Raw genomic sequence first — 6,123 nt, forward strand, 5'->3', positions numbered from 1 at the left:
AGCTTTTTAGTTTTCAGAGGGGAAAAAAAACTTTTTAGATAATACCATAATTTTAATTTATTTTATATCCAGTTTTTCGCTAAAATAGTGCTTACCTAATATGCATGATTTAAATGGTATTTATGTTTCTTCTAGTTCCGCGTGTATTATAGTAGAGGTGGGTCCTGTGAGTACTTTTCGTTACTGGGTACAGTGAGTAGAGGTTCAAAAAATAGCTGTTAAAAATACCGGTTACAAAATATTCAGTATTTTATACCTACTTGGGGATTATAGTATCTAGGGACTGGGGACTGGGGACGGAGAGTGACGGGACATAAGGCGTGCTGACCACTGAGCAGGGAAGTTGAGGGGTAGGGATGAGGGTTGTGATCAGGAATGTCATCACTTATACCCCATTCACACGGGACGATTTTAGTTGACAGACTTTTATTGAACGACAGAAATTGAACAAGATATAGTTCAGACGTTTCAATTTAACTCGAACCAATATTTGAATCGATAAATTATACATGGACTTTGGTATAGATTCATTAATCTGAACATCATGTCATCCGGCCACTTAAAACATTCTTTCATTTAAGTAGATGCCATGATGGTAGGTATTAGGTACGCATAAATAAACCATTCTCTAGGAACGTCTTACGTCTACTTTCGACCGCAGGGAACTAAAAATCGCAAGCGACTTGAAACATATGTTCACACAACATATGTTGAAACATATGTTCGGCAGAAAAATCGAACGATGACTCATACTTGAACAACAAAAGTAGACGGGCTTTCAACTTTCGTCGCTCAACTAAAAACTTGATCAACTCTGTTGAAAGGCTGTTCAAACTTGTCGATTAGCTTTCAAGTGTCATTCAACACAGACTTGATCAACTAAAATCGCCCCGTGTGAAAGGGGTATTAGAGGTTGTTCAAAATAAATAATGTTAGCATGATTTTTTTAGTTTTATTTTTAAACTTTAGTATACTTAATCTAATATATAGAAGTGGGAAATGGGCACCACTTTTGGAGTAATTTTAAGTATACATATCGATTCAAAAATTATATTGTATTTAAATGTATTATATTGTATAATTGTGGAACACGGGACTAGTAAAAAAAGACTTACGTTCGTTTTTGAAACAGCCTGTAGCGAGTTAAACGTATTCAACAGATAATGCGATTGAACTGAAACTTCATCGTAAATTACGCCTACTACCTGAGGCTAAATACTCATTACTGTCCTTTTTCTTCTTACACCTTTCTAATAGGACCAGTGCGACCAAATACCAAACCGACATAATTAATATAACTGTATACTTATGGGAAGATAGGGAATAGACATACATATACATAGAAATTATAAAATATTATATAAATAGTATATTCGGTAGGGAAGTTGGGGTATTAGGAAACACCTACTGTTCGTTACTTATTCGTTTGCGTCTGAATCTGAGTCAGACCAGGTATGGTCGTGGTCCACCAGGATATGTTTAGTGAGTCTGTGAGTGTACCTCAAGATAAAGTCGCCCGGGGAATTGTATTGTCCGATGTCTCGTATGAGTTTATTTTTACTAAGTCTGAGTGCTTTGTAAAAACGTTCAGTCAGTCTGTGTGTAAATTCGTAAGTCAGTATTTGTTTTCGATGTGTAGTCTCTTCAAGATTGTTCTGAGTCTCGTGTTGTATGTGATTTTAATGCAGAGATTTTGAAGCATCTGTAGTTTTGTAGATACTGCTCCATAAGACAGTACCGGACGAATAAGTGAGTAGTAGACGAGGAGTTTGGTTTTGGGAAGTAGCGGGCTTCGTCTGTTGAAAATCGGCTTGATCGCGCCGATCGATTGTCGCGTGCGCGCGTTCATCTTGGCTTGGTGAGATTTTAAGTTGAGGCGCGAGTCCATGGTCAGGCCCAGATATGTGATTTCATCTTTCCATTCGATGGTGTGTCCTCCCATTTCGATGTTGAAGTCAGGTGTTTTCTACCGTTTCCTCGTGTAAATGATGGCTTCGGTCAGAGTAGTGTTCGACGCAGCCAGCCAGAACATCACTCAACGACCAGCTTCTCACAGGACCCGACCTGCTGTCATCCATCCTGGCGAACGTATGCGCTTCTGGGAAGGGAACGTTGCCATTGCTGTGGACATCAAGGAAATGTTTTTGAAGATAAATATAAGACAAGAGTACCAAGAGTCCCAGCGATTCCCGTGGAGAACATCAGCCGAGCATGAACCGGAAGAGGGTATTATAATAATCGTAGGATTTGTGAAGCTAAAGGTTTATAATGTAAAGAAAACATCAAAACAAGGAAAATACTTGCAATTGTTGCTGCAGAATGACCAGAAAAAAATATTCACGAAAATGTATTCCCTTATAATTTATGGGTAGGTACTTTATCGCTTGTCTGAATATGCCAAACAAAAACTTCCAATTTTGAAAATGATGACAATTAAATTCAAAAGAAGTCAGAGTTCTTGATTTCTCTGAACCAGAGTTACAGACAGATAGACGGAGTATGGACGGAGTTACAGGAGTTATATCTGAAAAGAGTATCTCTAAATAGTATTAAATAAAGTCGCTATCCGCTTCTGTCTGTTTGTACGCTTAGTTCTTCTAAACTACGCAACGGATATTGATAGGGTTTTCACAATCATTTAGAAATTTTCTTCCGGAAGGTTTATATATAAAATACAGGCATATTATATTTATGGAAAGTAGAGAAAAGTCGATGTTTTGTAATCAAGTCGTAAAAATTTTGCTAAACATTGTTGAAACGCTGGCTAAACCTTGTGAGATACGCCAAAATAATGTACTATTGAAATGTGTATCTTAAAAAGGCCCACAGAAAAGTCAGCGATGGTATATATTTATATCCTAAAGGTAACCATAATCAACAACCACAACAAGGGCATGTGCCTTGGGCAGCTTGGTGGTCATACCCAATAATTGTAATAACCAAAAAAAACTGAACACAGAAAAATTAAAAAAAAACCCCTCAACAACGCCGGGTACATTTGAGGTAGTTTTTAATAATATAGAATGCAATATTATATAAATCGAATTACCTAACAAGAAGTAGGTGCTGCCATGGCGGCCTTGAAGTAGACCCAAAGACAATGTCTGATAAGAGACGTAGAATTAGTATTCCATAGAGGAGACTAAACTTATGACACAATACCATGGGTGTCGTTGGTGGCATTGCATTGCAGAGCCTATTTGTGGGACAATCGACTTCACAACGTGATTACCGACCGATTACTAATTCAGACGTCATCAAATGATTAACTACCTGACTTCTTCTCTTCTTACCTGTTACCATTCAAAGTGTACATACTCTTATGTTATTTTAATTTTGAATTATCGTGATTAATTTTTGGGTAATTATGTCGTTTTGCGCTTCATCCTTCTTTTTCCTTCTTCGCCAACGTTTCGGACTGCGTTACAGTGTTCGTCTGCCTCGCAAAAAAAGAGGTCTGCTCTGATGATTGGACGCTGTAACTCTGTCCAAAACGTTGGTTAAAGAAGAACGAAGCGCAACACGGCATAATAACCCAAACATTAATCACAACAATAGTTTTGGTCGTGAAAATCTCAATTAACAACCAGAGTTTGTAGATAGTATTTAAACAAAATACGCTTGCACTATAAAAAATCATTATTGTTATAAAAAATGTGTTTTTTTTCTTCCAAAACGTTCGATCGTAAAGAAAAAAATGCATTTTTTTTAATTATTTTACAATAACCGTTTAATTTACAACAGAGATTTTTCATGTTCATTCTTTACCTATAAACAAAAATATAAGAAAAACTGCATTGTCCTCTTTCTGAATACTGAAACAATGGAAATTATTAATCAACTTGGATCATTTCGATTTTACAATCCCATTTCCAAGACGCTAAAAACAAAACCCATTTCAAAAACATGTTATATGTATAATAAAGTAAATAGGCTAGACCGCCATATTTTATCTTGACACGCATTCCTTGCTTCATTCATAACTGGTGCCTTATGTTATTCTAACTCTTGACATGACGCGGCTGGTATTTGATTCACTTGGTAGTGCCATGTCCTCTTCGGGGGTCTCCGACTTCTTCTTCCATTAACTTTCTCGATATACAGGTATTATATATTATTACCTTGGCACTCCTGCCTTCCCGCTTCACAAGTTCACAACATCTATGCGTCACTTTCTTGGGACAGGTTGTTTTTTATGTGCTCTCGCTTTTTTGCATTCTTTTAGGATCTCCAAATTTGTTTGGTTTACAAACATACGTCTCAAGGATCTCATTTCTACAGCGTTTGGTGTTCTTTCATTATTTGTCTGCCAGTTCCATGCCTCACTATCATACTTCAGGGTTGGTATCAGCACTACACTGTGGACTACTAGCTTCGCTAATTTGGACAATTTTTTTATTAGCGACCACAACGTTCAGTTCTTCAACGGAGTTTCCTGCATTCAACCTTCTTCCAATGTCCTCATCAACACTTCCATCTCATGTGAACATGCTTACCAAATAACAACTCATCGGCTAGCTTTAGACTAGTAAGTTTTTTCGTAAATTTACGAAAAAACTTACAAGTCTAAAGCTAGCTATCCACTTGCTCTAAGTGTTCATAGTCCACAAGTATATTTCAAGAATGGACCACTTAAACACTTGTAACTAGGAAGTAAGTATTATGAATTCTAAGATTCAATCGAAAATTTGGGTTATGAATAGAAAAAAAATCAACCCGTATTAAAACAAAGTTTTTTTTACTAATATATACAGCATTTTAAAATGTCTTTAAAACTTTTTTTTTTGGTTTGATTGAGGATTGTATCTTCCTTCCCAGGAACTGGAGTCAACCGCGCTAACAACCTCGCCAAATGCCAAATGGGTTGTATCCGTAATGTAATTTCAGAGAAATATATGTCCGTGTGGGTGTACGTGATTGCTACCAAAGGTAGTAGAATGCATTGTCATCGACAACGAGTATATCTGCCATGTTTTAGATTCAAGATTTGCATTTGCAAGTGAAATTCAAATAGACGCATTTTAAAAGAAAATGAAGCTCTGCTGGTCCAACATCCCTTTTTCCACCGGTGTCCATGTTTTAATTTCTAATTTACCGTAACTACATTGGGCTGTTAAATAATAAAGTTTTTATGGATTTATAAATCCAAAAATTTTCATATCTACAGTTTTTCCTACCAGTAAATTGGAAATAATAACGCTCCACTTAAATTGGTCAAGAAAACAATTTTTTAGAACCTCAACTCAAAGGCTGCAAAAAAACTTTTAAAAATGCTCAACACGTCAATTCGTAAAACGAAATCACTGTCATTGTCAGTAGGTACCTACTAAAACGGATCAGGGCCGGATTAAGCTTCGAGTGTTTTGATAGTCTAATTTATTGTTTCAGTAAAAACAATATCATCGCAGCTACGACACTTATATTGGGATGTTCGAAATTCAATTGAAACAATTTTATAAAATGGTCAATCTTCGCCATTTTGTTCTTTTTTGACATTTGATGGTCAGCAGAATTTTCAATTCCGTTTCAGTCAGTGGGGTATAACTCCGTACGAAAATTTGAACCGAAATATTGTGAAGTCAAATGTTTGCCTAACTATATCCACCAATGAAAAACTGTGAAAATCTATGGAATAAAATTTCAAAGTTTTTCATTGGTATAATAAGTAGGCTCCGAATGAGAATTTTACTGTCTATATATTGGCATATCTATGGTTTTTTAGGGCAAAGTTGTTTCATACGAAAAGCCCGAAGTGATCAATCGATCTATAGAAGGTGATTATGGTTTCAGATCTTTATCAAATTTTGTTCGAGTGACAAGCTGAAAACATGATCGTTTAGCTTTTCTGCAGGTCACAATTTCGATAGAAAGCAGAAACATTTGCCATTTAATGACAATGCTACATTTGAATTTTTAAGAAATACTCCATTCTTAAAGAGTTTTGGCCGCTTCTAGGAAATACTTCCATTCCTGTCTCCTGCTGTGTTTCCCTCCACTCGGTCGTGTAGCCACGTTTACCCAAGCCGAGCCAAGCTGAGCCAAGCAGAGCCAAGCCGAGCCAAAGCGAGCCACTCCAATTTGATCTGTCACTAACAAGTGAACAACTAAATATACAAAAAATCG

Source organism: Hesperophylax consimilis, chromosome 26 (assembly GCF_061612785.1).
Source record: "Hesperophylax consimilis isolate HC1 chromosome 26, BYU_Hcon_1.0, whole genome shotgun sequence".
Classification (NCBI taxonomy): domain Eukaryota; kingdom Metazoa; phylum Arthropoda; class Insecta; order Trichoptera; family Limnephilidae; genus Hesperophylax; species Hesperophylax consimilis.